The sequence below is a fragment of the Petaurus breviceps genome, unplaced genomic scaffold (genome assembly GCF_028583685.1).
Source record: "Petaurus breviceps papuanus isolate PSGF00001 unplaced genomic scaffold, PetGlider_PUasm1.0 534, whole genome shotgun sequence".
NCBI lineage: Eukaryota > Metazoa > Chordata > Mammalia > Diprotodontia > Petauridae > Petaurus > Petaurus breviceps.
In genome coordinates, this window is record NW_027186362.1 from 54,224 (window position 1) to 68,810 (window position 14,587).

The window sequence follows — 14,587 nt, forward strand, 5'->3', positions numbered from 1 at the left end:
TCTTTCTTTCTTTCTTTCTTTCTTTCTTTCTTTCTTTCTTTCTTTCTCTCTCTCCCTCTCTCTCTCTTCCTTCCTTCCTTCCTTCCTTCCTTTCTTTCTTTCCTTTTTTGGAGGCCAATTGGGGTTAAGTGACTTGCCCAAGGTCACATGGCTAGTTTTTGTGTACTTAACACAAAAGTATTATATATATATATATATTATATTTGTCTGAGGCCAGGTTTGAACTCAGGTCCTCCTGACTCTGGTGTTCTATTCACTGCACCACCTAGCTGCCACAAGAGGAAATGGAAGCTAAGAGGTTAAGTGATTTGCCCAGCATTGTTCAGTTTATAAGTAACTGAGGCACAGTTTGCACTCAGGTCTTACTGACTCCAAATTTTATTTGCTAGCCACCATCCCACCAAGTTGCTTCTACTTGGGACCTCTCCCTGGAATAGAAAGGCAGCCTTGCCTAGCGGCTAGAGAGCCAACCTCAGAGCCAGGAAGACCAATCTCTTACAGGTACAGGTATAGCCGGGGAGCCACTTGCCATTTCAATGTCCCCAGGTGTAACACCAATGCAATATTCACAGTACCCACAGTGGCTAAGAATATGCTGGTGTAGTAAGAATCACAAAATGTAACAGTCTCTCCACATGGAGGACAGAACCGAGGCATTTATTCAAATACCAGAAAACCGAGTCCCCAAAACAGAAAGTCAAATTCATTACAGTAAACACGAAGTTGGTATACATAAACAGTGCAGCGAACACCCACATTCCCAAGCCTTCCCAAATCTTCCCTCCATCAGGCCTTCAAAACAAACCAGACTCCCTTAGGCAAGAATGCCCCTCTCACTCAGGGTAGCTCCTCAGCCTCCACACTGCTTGCTTCCAGCAGTCCTGGTTCTCTCTCAGCCTGTGCTCAGCTTTTTATCCTGGTCCTTAGCTCCTCCCTGTCCCACCCCTTCCTGTTTCATCAGTAAGTTCCTCCCACTGTGGAAATCACAAGTTTTGTTGTTGTTGTTGTTGTTTTTAACAAAGGGTTGATATAATCAAGCAAAAAGCTCAACTTAAAACAAGGTGCTAAGTACTTGTTTGCTTGCCATTACAAGGGGCAGGAAAGATCTTCAAATCCCCATTACCATTACACCAGGCCACTCCTAAGACTGAAGTTACAAAGGGTTTGACCCCACCTAACACCCTTACATTGGTAGAGGGAGTTTGTTCAGCCAGTGGTTTACTACAGGTCCTCTCCCTACCACCCTCTGCCTGTTTCCATGCCTCACCTGAGGCTAGCACACAAAATTCCGAGCCAGTGTCTTCTCCCTCCTCTGCTTTGAAGGTCATGGAAGAAGCTCCCTCCTGCTCAGTCCCTGTCCGTGAACTTGAGATAGAAGGAGACACACACCAGGCTGGCATCTGCTCCTGAGGAGGCAGTCAGAGTGATAGCAGAAAGTGTGTCAGGAATGGTGGGGACAGAGTTATAGGGGCTGACTCCCCTGAGTCCTCCTCCCCCAGGGCGGTGGTTAATCCATCATCTGCTGGATTAGTGACACTGGCTGTGGAGGGAGTCAGGGACATCTCCTAAGGACCTAACTTCTGCATTAGAAACAAATTCATCATTACCTGTGACTAGTGAGGAATTACTATCATCCCTTAATGTATGATGAGAATGCATAACTCCTATCATCACCTTTATCCATCACTGTCTGTAATCTCTCAATCTCTTTTTCTGTCAGCTGCCTCTGTATACCTACTCTTACTATCTATCCAGTTTCATCATCATCATCATCATAATTCCCTTCATCTATACATTGGTCTGCTACTGTCTGGCTCAATCCATCATTTGCCTAGCTCCTTAGATCTCGTGTATCAGTCTCTCTACCTCTCCAGCCATCTATCCACTTTTCTCTCTACATGTCACTTATATCTCCAATTATCTATATCTATAATTATCTGAATAGTAAATCAGTTAATACACTACCCATTTATATCTATTCACCTAAATTTGTATCAATCAACTATCCCACTATCATTCATCAATCTGTTGGTCCATCTTCTGTCTTTCTTTGTCTACATCTGTCTATCCATCTATCATCTAGCAATCTCTGCTCTACTTATCATGGATCAGATCTCTGTCTATATTGATTTATCTTTAGCCATCTGGACCCTTGGATAGAACAGTGAATATGGAGCCAGGAAGACCTGGGTTCAAATTCAGCCTCAGACAGTGACCCTGAACAGCATACTTTCCCACTATCTGCCTCAGTAACCTCATCTGAAAAATGGATTTAATAATAACATTTATCTTGGTTTCTGGATTGTGAAAAGAAATGAAACATTGTTTGCAAAGCCTTTTGCCAACCCTAAACACCTCCTGCAATCCTCACTCTCTCACCTTCAGTCACTGTTTACTGTCTACTTCCTTACTGCCTACCAACACTCCCCTGTCTCCCTGTCCTTAAGAAATCCTACCTTGATCCAGCCACCTCTGCTATCTGTCTTCCCAGATCTCTCCTGCCTTTTCTGGCTAAACTCTTTGAGAAGGTAGTCTACAATAGGTCCCTTCACTTCCTTTCTCTCTCCGTGCAATTCTCTGGCTTCTCATATCATTCAACTGAAATTCCTCTAAAAAAATGACCAGCAATCTACTAATTACCAAATCTAATGACCTGTTCTCGGTCCTCATCCTTCTTAACTTCTCTGTAGCCTTTGACATTGTCATTCCCCATCTTCTCCTTGATAATCTTCTTTTTTTAATGACACTCTTCTCTCCTGGTTCTCCCCCTACCTATCTGACTGCTCCTCCATCTCCTTGGCTGGACCATCAACCAGGTTATTTCTGATAACTATGTGTTTCACAGTGCTCTGTTCTCAGTCCCCTTCCCTTCTCCATTTGTTCTAGTTCACTTGCGATCTCATTTGCTCCCATTAAATTTAATATGCTGAAGATTTTGAAATCAATTTATCCAGCTCCCACCTTTCTCCTGGTCTTCTGTCTTGAATCTCCAATGACTTACATGATATCTAGAACTGATTCTCCTGGAGACATCTGAAACTCAACCTGACCAAAACTGAGCTCTCTTTTAGAAATCATATTTTACTTTATTTCCTTTTTCCCAACTCTTGGGGTTTATGTAATATGATTTCCTTCCATTCTACACAACAAAAGTACAAACACAACATCATCTAAAATGCTACAAAGATACAAAACTCAGCACATAAATTTTCTAGTGTTGACTGTATAATAAAAGCTAAGAATGCAATCTACATTTGGCAAAATTAACCTGCTAGCTTTTCAAGGGGCCACAGGCTGGCTCCTTGATGAGGCAGCACCCAGGGGCTGGCTCACAACTTGTTTACCAATTTCTGAGGTGGGCATGAATGTGTTTAAAGAACCATTTACAGCAATGAGTAAAGGAGGAGTATGAACAATCTCTACTCCTTCCCGGGGTCTTTGGTCCTCAAAATCAGGAGAAAAAAATTCAAAGCAGCAGACTGATTGCAAAGCAGGAGATAAAGTGGACACACATAAAAGCTTATGGCCTCTTTTCTTAAAGAATCAGCCTGGCCAAAAAGTAAGCATCAAGTTTCCATATTTATGAAAAATTTACTTAGGGTGAAGGGAAAAAAATGCGGCCACTTTGGGGTGGGCAGAGCTTAAGCATCTTGATCTCCGTTTTGCTGGTTTCCTGATTTTCTCATAAGCTGCTAAGAGCTGAGCTTTCTGTTTAGGTCAGAAAAAAAAAAAGAAAAGAAAAGAGGGCATTATTTAGGTTGCAATTCTTGAACCTCAAATATTTCTGTGAGCCAAAATCAGTCTTGAGAAATGGATCAGATTTGCTGTTTGGAAGCTTCAAGGGCAAGGAGACATCCAATGCATTAAATAAACCTTTGGCAGCCAGTGCTTCATTCGCATTTTTTTCTCCCCCATTCTCAGTACAAATGCTTTAATATTGTGTTCACTCATATTTAAGTTACAAAGTGAGAATAGCTGCCTTGCTTTATTGGGAAGAATTGGAGCTGGAGTGGCTGCGATGGCCCGGGCGGCCTGGGGAGCGGGATCATCGGTGGACAGGAGAGCGAAACCTTCTCCTGCGTGGCAGTGATCTGAGCCACATCCTTCTGGGTGGGGGCCCGCGCCACTGGGCCAGCGCGGCAGTGACTGTCATCTCCTGACCATCCAGCTGTCCTTTATCCATGTGCTTCAATGCCTTTCGAGCCTCATCTGTATTTTCAAACTCCACACAGACATAGCCTTTGGATAGAAGACGATGCGTTCTTTCCACAGGCATATCAATCATTTTAATTTTCCCATAAGTGGAAAATATTTCCATGATGTGATCCTTTATCCCATTCCTAGTAAGCCTTCCAATGTGTACTTTGGTGGGTTTTGGTGAAGGACTCAGTCTCTTCCTTTCCTTTTCAGCCCGTTTGGGTGGCTTCGATTTGGAGCGGGAACGCCTCCTATAGGAATCTGTCCTTGACAGGGACTAGGAGATCCATAGGAACTCTGGAGCTGAAACTTGGGGAGGTGCTAGAGCTTCCTGAACGACGTGATGCAGAAGAGCTGGAGCCAGCGCTGGTACTGGAGCCAGAGCCGGAGGTACTGCGCCTCTTAGAGCCTTGGCTCTACCTCTCTCCTTTTTCCCTTGATTCATGGTGGCCCGAGTGCTGGACTTTTTGTTGTTATTACTGCTTTTTTATTATTTTCTTTGACTCCTCACAAGCTCTTCTCTTTCATTCTCTCCTCCTGAGGGAGTTCATAGCAGGACTGGTTAAGTACTCACTTATTTGAGCTCTCACCTCTAACTCCTGGTTTCTGAGAACCGGATCCCTAATCCAATTAATTCCTAGGACAGAGCCGCCAGTTAAAGGGACAAGACGGGGCTACTCTACCACGTTCCCCACCCCTCGATCGAGTGGCAGCGGCCTTACCTTTCCTCCTGCAGGCCGTGTAGAACCTACCGAATCAGGCCTTGGCTCCGAAGCCGATTGTGTGCGGCCCTTTCTAAGGTCTGCCACGGCTACCTATGATTTCGTCGGTAATGCGAGGCTGCAGCGATCCGCCTGCCCCAGGGCTGCTTCGAGGCCGTCTCCCGACGCCCACGTGGAAACGTGGAAAGAGGAAGAGAGTGTGGGAGAGCTTCTGGTGGGGAATCTTTTACTTTATTTTCAAACAGATATCAGCATTTTCTCCTCTCACTTTCCTCATTCACTATTCCCACCATTAAGAAAATAAGAAACAAGGGGCGGCTAGGTATCGAAGTGAATAGAGTACCGGCCCTGGAGTTAGGAGGACCTGAGTTCAAAAGCGGCCTCAGACGCTTGACACACTTACTAGCTATGTGACCTTGGGCAAGTCACCCAATTACCTTGCCTTCCCCCCTCAAAAAAAACAAACACAAAAGAAAGCAAGAAACACAAATCCCCTATAATAAGTATGTGTAGTCAAACAAAACAAAATTTCTCATTACTCATGCATGAAAAAGTCTCAATATGCACTCTGTCTGGAGGCGGGCATCATGTTCATCATATCATGAGTCTTTAGGAATTTTGGTTGGCTATTTTGTGGATCCGAGTTTCATGTTTCCTTTTTCTCCATAAGATCTATTTTGTTTTAATCATAGTAAATATTCCTTCTGACCCTACCACCTAAACCCACCCACCCCCTAGACTGAGAAAGCAAGAAAAAGAAAACCCATGCGGCAGAGCCAAAATGGTGGATTAGGAGCCTCCGGCTGAACCCTCCCGACATGCCCCTCCCCGCAATTTAAAAATAGTGCCTCAAACCAAATTTGAGATGGAAGAGTTAACAAAAGGTCAGGATAAAGTGTTTTTTCCCAGCCTAAGAAAACCTAAGGGGTCTGCAAGAGAAGTCTATGGCATCAGGGTAGAGGCCTGTCTAGAGCCCACATTTACAGTTTAAGAATGAACATGCAGAATGAGCTCACTGAGTCTTAAGACTGTGAATGCTGCCAGAGGAAAAAAGGAAAGGGAGGTGAGGTGTCACCTACAGGGGTTTTCCTGGGGCAGCTCTTCCTCAAACCCTTTAGGAAAGCAAATATTAATTACTGAAATTTCTGGAAGTATCTGGAAGTCCAGAAAAAGGGAGATGACAGAGTTCCTAATAGATTGCCTTTATTTCCCTCCCCCCACCCCCCAAAGCTGTAATTTATACTGGGATAGTGGAGTCCTGATTCAATTGGGAATTTAAAACAACCCAGTCCTCTAGACAACTGAAAGAGTTAGACAAGAGCATCGATCAAGGCAGAATAATCAGCAGTGAGACCCCAGTATGGAGGAAGTATTGATTCCTGGTTCATGCAGATGGGTAAGACTTGTGGTTTTGTCCAGGAAGGCTCTCAGGCTAAGGAGTGTGACTGAAGGAAATCAATGTTGAAGGTGATGTATTTGGGGGAATCAGCAGGGAGAGAATAGTTGAATGATGAGAGGCAAGGGAAATAATGACATAGAATAATGTCAAACTGAATTGGATTATTCTAGAGTCCAGATTTTGAAGAGAGACAAGGGAGACCAGAATGAGTAAGATGAAGAAGTAAGAGGGAGGTATGGATAGATTGAAAGGTGTGGTGACAAACAGGTGATTTGGCATAAATAAGGGACAGAGAGAAAGAGATTATGCTCAGTATCTGCATTCATAGAATGGGACAGCAGAACTGTGTTGATCATCCATGCTGGGAGGCTGAGATGGAATGAAGATAGAAATCTTGGAAACTGGAGATGGTTATTGATTCATTGATCAATTTCACCATTTCTGTTTCCCTCAATTAAAAAATTCTCTTGACACATTTGATTTTTTCAGAAACATTCTTTTAAATAAACAAAACAATGGAGGAGTTGAGATTGCATTCCAGTTTAGCAAATAGTCTCCTTGATAACTGTCCTAGCTCACACTAGGTTTGAAGTGCCCACCAAAAATTATACACCAAAGCCCCCTAAACCTGCCATAAGGGGCCCCCTACCAGGGCCCCTGGAAACCCCCTGAAAGGCCATAACAGTAAAGGAACATTTCACCTGTAAACCTGCCCCAGATACAGGTTTGTTTTTGTTTAAGGCTTCACTAGAAACAGCACTAATGGTGGCTTCACTAGAAATGGCATTATACCCCCTTGGAACCACACTTGTTGTTGAGTAATAATTGTTAGCAACACCTAAGTCCATAAATTGTACTTTGCAGAGGGCTCAGGGCTGTCTTCTTTTTCAAGGAGGCAGTCACCGGCTAAATAAACACTTCTATTAAATTTCAATTGGCATTGCTGTCCTATTTTCTCAGTCATCCACTTCAGGTTAGGCCTTGAAAGTATTAAGGCTAGCCTTATGATTTTAAGGCATTCTGGGAGGGAGGATGAGGAGGATTTTCTTTAATGTTAGTTTAATAGTCTCAACCTGTAAGTGTTCCTATGGATTATCAATTAATTAAAAAGAGATTAGCTTTTGGAAGCAGCTATTTATTCTGCTGATGGCAGAGAAAGAATGATTCATTCCAGTATTCTCTTTTCTGACTGAGCACACATTCTGTGATTTATACATACTGAGTCCTGGGGAAAGCAAGACTCAGGCTTAGAAAGTACATCTCTTCACACCTGTTTTACTTCTGTCTCATGTATTGAATGAAATGAGTGGCATGTTCACAGCCATTTTCATTGAACTCCACTTTGAAATCTCCAAAGGATTACCCTATCCTTCAAATCCATTTTGAGTCAAAAAGATATGCTATCCCGTGGTTCTCCAGAGCACTTCGGTGGGTGGCAAAGGGGGATGAAAACACAAAACCAAACCAAGGGGCCTACCTTCAGGAACTGGGAAATTAAGCATGGAGGTTTCAAATGAAGCCCAGTGACTCCTCTCAAGTAGACAAGATGAAAAGGGCTACAGAGAGAGAGTGATAACTTGACAGGCCTGATCAAAGGAATGGGAACCTGGGAAGTATTTGAAGTTCAGTTGGGAAAGATGTATTTTCCTTATGCTTTATACTCAGGGATTTCTGTATCTAAGCCAAGGAATGACTTGTGATTTTGTCCTCGTTAGGTTCACCAAGTTTGAAAAACTGGTAAGAATCTTTAGAAATTAAAATGGAATCACATGTGGAGCATTTCCTCTTGCAGAAGACACCTGACCTGATCAAGAACTTGATTTTTGTGGTTCTGGACAGAAGATGCACAGAACAAGGAAGAACTATGAATGCTCCAGTCCTCAGCGTTTCCTGGGAGACACTGGAGAGAAGTTACTGAATATGATGCTCAGTTCATAGGTAAAATTCTCTATGTTCTGTGTATGGGGTGTTAAGGGACAACTGGCACCTCTGGTGTGAGGGCTTGACAAGCCATTTTCAGGGATACTCACTCACCATTCATGTCCAAACAGTTACCCAGTTCTCACCTGTGATTCTGAGAAGGTGTAGTGTGGATAGTGGCCACACCCTGTAAACCTGGCAGACAGGATAACCAGGCTGAGGGTAAGCAACAGGCCTCAAACCCATCAGTGAGTTAGGAGGTGTCTTCCCCAAGCATGTGAAGAATGGGTGGATGAGAACACTTTGCTCCAATGGTCATGAAGGTAGCTGAAGCAGGCACTGTGGAATGACCCTGGTGGAGAGTGGAGCTGATGACTTGTGTGACTCTGCCTCAAATCCAGTTCAGTCACAAGTCAAGGCATCACCCCATGATGCCATTGGTCAGCTTTGAAAAGAAAGGACCGCCACCACCAAGTAAAATTCTACCTCCAGTTCTAGTGAATTTTCAGCTTGATTCCCTTTGTTATCCTAACTGTTCTCTGAACATTGTATTTCTTGAGCTTCATATTGAAATCAATATGAGAGAATGACATAGTGGAATGATATAACTGCATACCTGCAGTGACAAAATCAGAGAATCTGGCTGTTGGAGAGATCTTGAAAGTTTGTCTATTCCAAGCCGTACCTGAGCATCCCACCTAGTCACTCCTCTCCTCTAATTCTGAAAAAGGAGTTTGACACTTTCAGGGGCCCTGTCCATGGTGCTAAGGATCATTCCATGAAAAGCACTTTGTAAATTTTAAACTGCTACACAAATGCTAGTTATTACAATAATGATTATTATCCTTACAAAAGAATATGCATCAAGGAGTCTGTCCTCAAGGAACTGATAATCCAGTCAGTGGCACAAAGCAAAGACAAACATTTTTATTGTAGAAGGGATGAAATATGAAACAGTTGGAGCAAAGGCTGTTACACCTAGAGAAGGAAATGCAGTTTGGAACTGGATTCTATTTTCCTCACTTGGACTTCATTTTTGGAAACTACCCCATTAAAAAAAAGCTGTTGTCAATTAGCTCTATGACATCCAAATTGATGAAACATTCTAAATTTTAAAATAATTTTTAAATAAGACACCTAACTTCTATACAAAAAAATGAACAACAATGTATTTTAAATCAAAAGGGAAGCAGATGACTGGAGGAAATCTTTGCATTAAATTTCATTTTAAGATATCTATGGGGGCAGCTAGGTGACCCAGTGAATAGAGCATCAGCCCTGGAGTCAGGAGGACCTGAATTCAAATGTGGCCTCAGACACTTAATGCTTACTACTTGTGTGACCTTGGGCAAGTCACTTAACCCTAATTGCCCTGCCTTCCTCCCTCCAAAAAACAAAAACAAACAAAAACAGATATCTGTGATTCAAATATATAAATAAGAACAACTTGTGAAGTTGACAAATGATAAAAGGATATGAACAGGCAGTTTTCAGGGGAAGAAATCCCACGCTATTAAGAAATTTGTGAAAATGCTGTAAATGACATAATCAGAGAAATACAAATTAAGGCAAATCCTCGAGGTCCTGCCTCACATCCAATAGATGGGCAAAGTTGTTTTTTTTTTTTTTAAGGAAAATAACCAATGGAGAGGTAGGAGGAAACAGTCACATGCATACTGTTGGTGGAACTGTGAATTGTTCCAGACATTCTGGAAATCCTTTTGAACCTGTGCCTCAAAATTCACTAAATGGGGTGTACAATTTGATGAAGCTTTTAATCAAAGAGAGCCAAGGAAAAGGAGAAGACCATGTATAAGAAATTTCCATAAGAGCTCTGTGTTGTGGTATCTAAACGCTGAAAAATAAGAGGTTTCCCACCTGGCAGGGATTCCCTGAACAAAATATGTGCTATGAATATGACGGAATACTAGTGGGCTAGGAGATATGATGAAAGAGGCAGTGTTAGAGAAACCTGGAAAGACTTTGAACTGCTGCAGGTGAGCAGAACCAGTGTTCATACAGGAACACTGCAAAGGTGGCTTGAATGACCTTGGGCATCCTGATCAAAACAATGACCAACGACAATTCCAGAGAAATCATGGGGAAACATGTGACCTTCCCCAAGACAGAAAGGCAACAGACTCCAAGAGTACTCTGAGATCTATTTTTTAAACAGGGTCAATGTGTGAATTTGCTTTGCTTGACCATTGATATTTGTTATAAGGACTTTATTTTTATTTTTCAAAAGTGAGGTACATAGGAGGGAGAAATAATATAAAATATAACTTCATAAAAATTTAAAAGCACGTGAATAATTCATGAATTAGTATTAATTGCTGATTCCTTTTCCCTCCTCATTCAGGTGCACCTTGCTTGCCAAATTGTATCACTGAACCAGGATGAAGAAGCAGTCATCTCCACGACTGAATTGAAGGCAGCTGACAGCTGAATTTCCCAATGCCCATAAAAAAATGTGCAGTATATGGACAATTTCTGGCAAGTTCTATCTTCATAGTTATATAAGAAGCATATCTCCTATGATGAAGATGAAAACACGCTGTTCCTAAAGTTATCATTAATACCAACAGCAATAATAGTAATAATAGTAATACACAGCTTCACAGATCACAAATTGCATTACAAATGTTCACTTATTCAAATAGGAAATAACTGCTCTTACTATACTCTTTCAAAACATTTCACTTTTTTTTTTTTTTTACTGATGAAGTAACTGAAGCTGGGGTTAAACAGCTAGTAAGTGTTTAAAGTCCTATCTGAACTCAGGACTTCTGGACTTGAGGACCAGCATTCTCCACACTGTTTCGCCAAGTGTTGAATCTAGTACAAAACCTACAGGAATGTCAATATTTTCTGCTCTATTTACCTTTCCCAAATGTTTTTCCCCTTTAAAAGCAATCAGGATTCTACCAATTCTGGGGAAAGCTTCAAGGAATAGTAACCCATTGCTGTTCCCTCATAAGAGCTTACCTGAAATATTGTGTTAAGTTCTGCAAGACGCACTGTCAGGACTTTGGTAAGCTGGAGAGTGTTGAGAGGAGGCCAACAAGAATAAGGAAAGGCCTTGAATCAGTGACATATACGGATTAGCTGAAGGAATTGGGTCTGCTTAGTCTAGAGAAGAGGCCTGGGTGGAGCATGACAGATACCTCCAAGTGTGTGAAGAACTGCCTTGTACGGGATGGATTAGACTTGTTCTATTTTGACCTAGATGGCACAGCCAGGAGCACCTGAGTGCAGAGGCAAATCTACCCTTGGCATCAGAATAAAGTCCCTAAGGGTTGGAGTTGTCCCTGAGTAGAATCAATGCCTTAAGAGGTGGTAGCTTCTCCCTTCTTGGAAGCTAGAACGGGGATTGGTATGGGAATTGGTTCATTAGAATGGGGATTCCTTTTCAGTAGGGGTTGGATTAGATGACCACTAAGGCCTCTTCCCTGACGCTAAGCACTCAATTTCTGTGACTGAAAAAACAGTAGTAAACTCTAGTGGAAGGAGCATTTCAAACACTCTCTCTGCTACCTTCCACCTGTATAATGCCTTCTCTCTCCAGGTGTTACTTTCCTCATCTCCAAAACGAAAGGGTTGTAGTTCTTGACTTTAAAGTTCCTGTCCAGGTTTCAACCTCAGAACTACTGACCTGTCCTCAGAAAGGTGAAGGCTTTGAAAAGAAACAACTCAAAATGGGAGCAAATACATTTTAAGTAGAGGTAGAGTATCCCCAGCATTTGATGGAGCTTAATTTTGACTTCGAAGCATTGGGAGGCAATCACCAGGGGCAGGTGGGACAAGGGCAGGGTCGGACACCTTGCAGCAAAGCCTCCTTTTCCTGCTGGCTCCAGTCCTGAGCACTTTCCCCAATCTCTCCCTGAAGACTCCATGTAAAGCATGGTCTCTTTGGAAATCACACATCGTGAAATGAAAACAATCTTCATTTGCTATTTCATTTTCCCCCAACAGTTCCCTCAATGAAAAGGGAACCAGACCATCTCATGGCATTGGTAAATGCTTCCGGTTTTGGCCTCCCTTGAGGTATGCCAAGAATAATACATATGTTAAAGTAACGTAAAGTAATTTAATTTGTATTGGGGGAAGGGACAGATGCACTTCTTAAAACCATAATGGAGTTCCAGATAAATCCCAGAAGTTCATGCATTCTACCCTTCCCCAGAGTGAGAATCCAGTTCCCAAGGTGTGAACTCCACAGACCTACAACCCAGGTCTCTATATAAATGGAATTCAAGCTTGGATCCCACTCATATTCATCACTGGGCATTTACATCTAGGGAAGAGATCTTTTCCTCTGCAGAAGAATACCCCAGGAACATCTTCGGAAGTTCTTCTCTAAGAAGCAAGCTTCTGCCCTTTCTTAGGTAAATATTTCATTTATTTGTCAAAGTCAGAGTAATTTGTTTTGGATAGACACAGATCCACATGGGAAGGAGCAATCATTGATCATTTGAAAAGCCCAGGGAACACACCCAATGCCATCCAAACTGCTCTCGCTGGAAAGAAGACTGGACTTGCCTCACATGAGCTTTCTCACCATGGAGAACCCACCTCCCCTCTCAGGGTCACATTTTTCTCCCTGTGAACTGGTGATAATACAATGTTTTCTATGACTTGAGATTGTTTTGAGGCTGAAGTGGAATGATGTAGGTCAAGATTTTGTGAACACTAAAGGTCCAGAGAGGGCTCAGCTCCTCCTCTTCCTCCATATTCTCTCAGTGTCACTATATTAACATTGAGAAAGCAAGAATAGATGACCCAATTGAGGACCGTGTATTAACCTGCTGTATTGACAGAGGGATTGAGTTGTGAAAATAGAGGTGACCAATCTGCCCAAAGGTGTCTCCTGGTTTCTAATTCCAGCTTAGCTATTTCAGCAGGACACAGATTTCTTCTGGGCGAATGGCAGGGTCATGCCTGGGGTCTTGTGATAGTAATGGAATATAAAGATTCCCCTGTATTGGCTTGGTTTTTGGTTTGATTGTGTTAAAACCCAGAGCTTGTTAATCCCACCTGTGTGATGATGGACTTGTTGATGTGAAAAGAAAGTCCTGAACTGGGAGGAGCTGGTGACATAGATTTGGAGAGACAAGAGAGGCAGAAGAACTTTTGGAAGCAGCACCTCATGGAGGCAGAGAGAGACTGAGAGGATTGCTGAGGGCCACTTTGAATTGCCCTGGACTTTTGAGACCTGCCCCCTGAGCTGCCAAGGACTGAGGAGACATGGCTGTTTTGCTGGTACTTTGTCTGTCTGTTTTGATGTTGTTTTGCCAGATTTGTCCATTGGTGAAGGACAGTCCTGTTGAAGAAGTCCTGGAACCTTTCTGTTGGTTCAGAGCTCCTGAGACTGTCCTGCAGACAGAGAGTGAATACTGTCCACTGGTGAAGGACAGTGCTGTTGTTGCAAGGGTCTGGGAACCTTTCTGTTGGTTCAGAAGCCCTGAAGAAGGATTTTCTTGTTGTATGTTTACAGAAATCCTGGGAGAGGGTTTTGCTAATGTTTTCAGGGGTTCTAGGACTGTTCTGCAGACAGAGGATGAATTAATGAAGAGACTGGCAATGTATCTTGTGGCCTTGCGAAGCCTTGTCTCCCCAGGAACTAAGATTGCTGAGAATTTGCCTCTTGTCAAGATGAAGAAAAGACCTCCATTTGGGTATTAAGTGCTGTGCTTAAACTTGTTGTAACTCTGGGGTAGATTCAATTGTGATCCAGGGGTGGGGAACTTTTGACCTTTTTGTGTTCTATGGTTGAACAAATGAATGTACTTTACTTATGATTGGAAAATAATCTCCATTTGAGAAGAGGGGCTTTGTGGTGGACTACATGAAGGTACAGCCTAGGGGTGGAGTAGTATTTGGAACAGGGACTTTGTAATTGATTGAATGATTGGAAGGTCCTGGGGTGGGGTAGTCCTTGGAGATTATTTAATCACCCTTAGTAAATGCTGTATTTTGAATGATGTCATGTTTTGATCTTCTCTGTTCTTGGTTTGTCACTGAATAAAATGGAGAGCGCCTATGCTGGTATTCTGAACCTTGGGAAGTTGACTTTGCTTGGCATTATATTACAGGTCTACAGACTGTGTTCAGGTTTCTTCTCTGTGACACACTCAAAGTTTAAGGTGGAGGGTATAGACTAAGCTAGTAATGGTTGTAATTACAGAGGAGAAAAGGAGGTGTATATAGGCAGAAGTAGAAGGATTGTCCTGGGATGACACGTAGAGTGTGTATTCTTTAGACACTGGAAAAAAAGCAGGTAGAAATCAGTACAATTTCTGATGTAATTAGCTGTCTGGAGAGAGGGCTATGACAGAGTTCTGCATGG

The 14,587-nt window shown here is 42.6% G+C and overlaps 1 pseudogene; it reads right to left on the reverse strand.

Moving 5' to 3' along the window:
- Positions 1-3,985: 3,985 nt before the first annotated feature.
- LOC138172438 (RNA-binding protein with serine-rich domain 1-like) lies at positions 3,986-8,931 on the reverse strand (annotated as a pseudogene).
- Between the last annotated feature and the right edge of the window lie 5,656 nt (positions 8,932-14,587).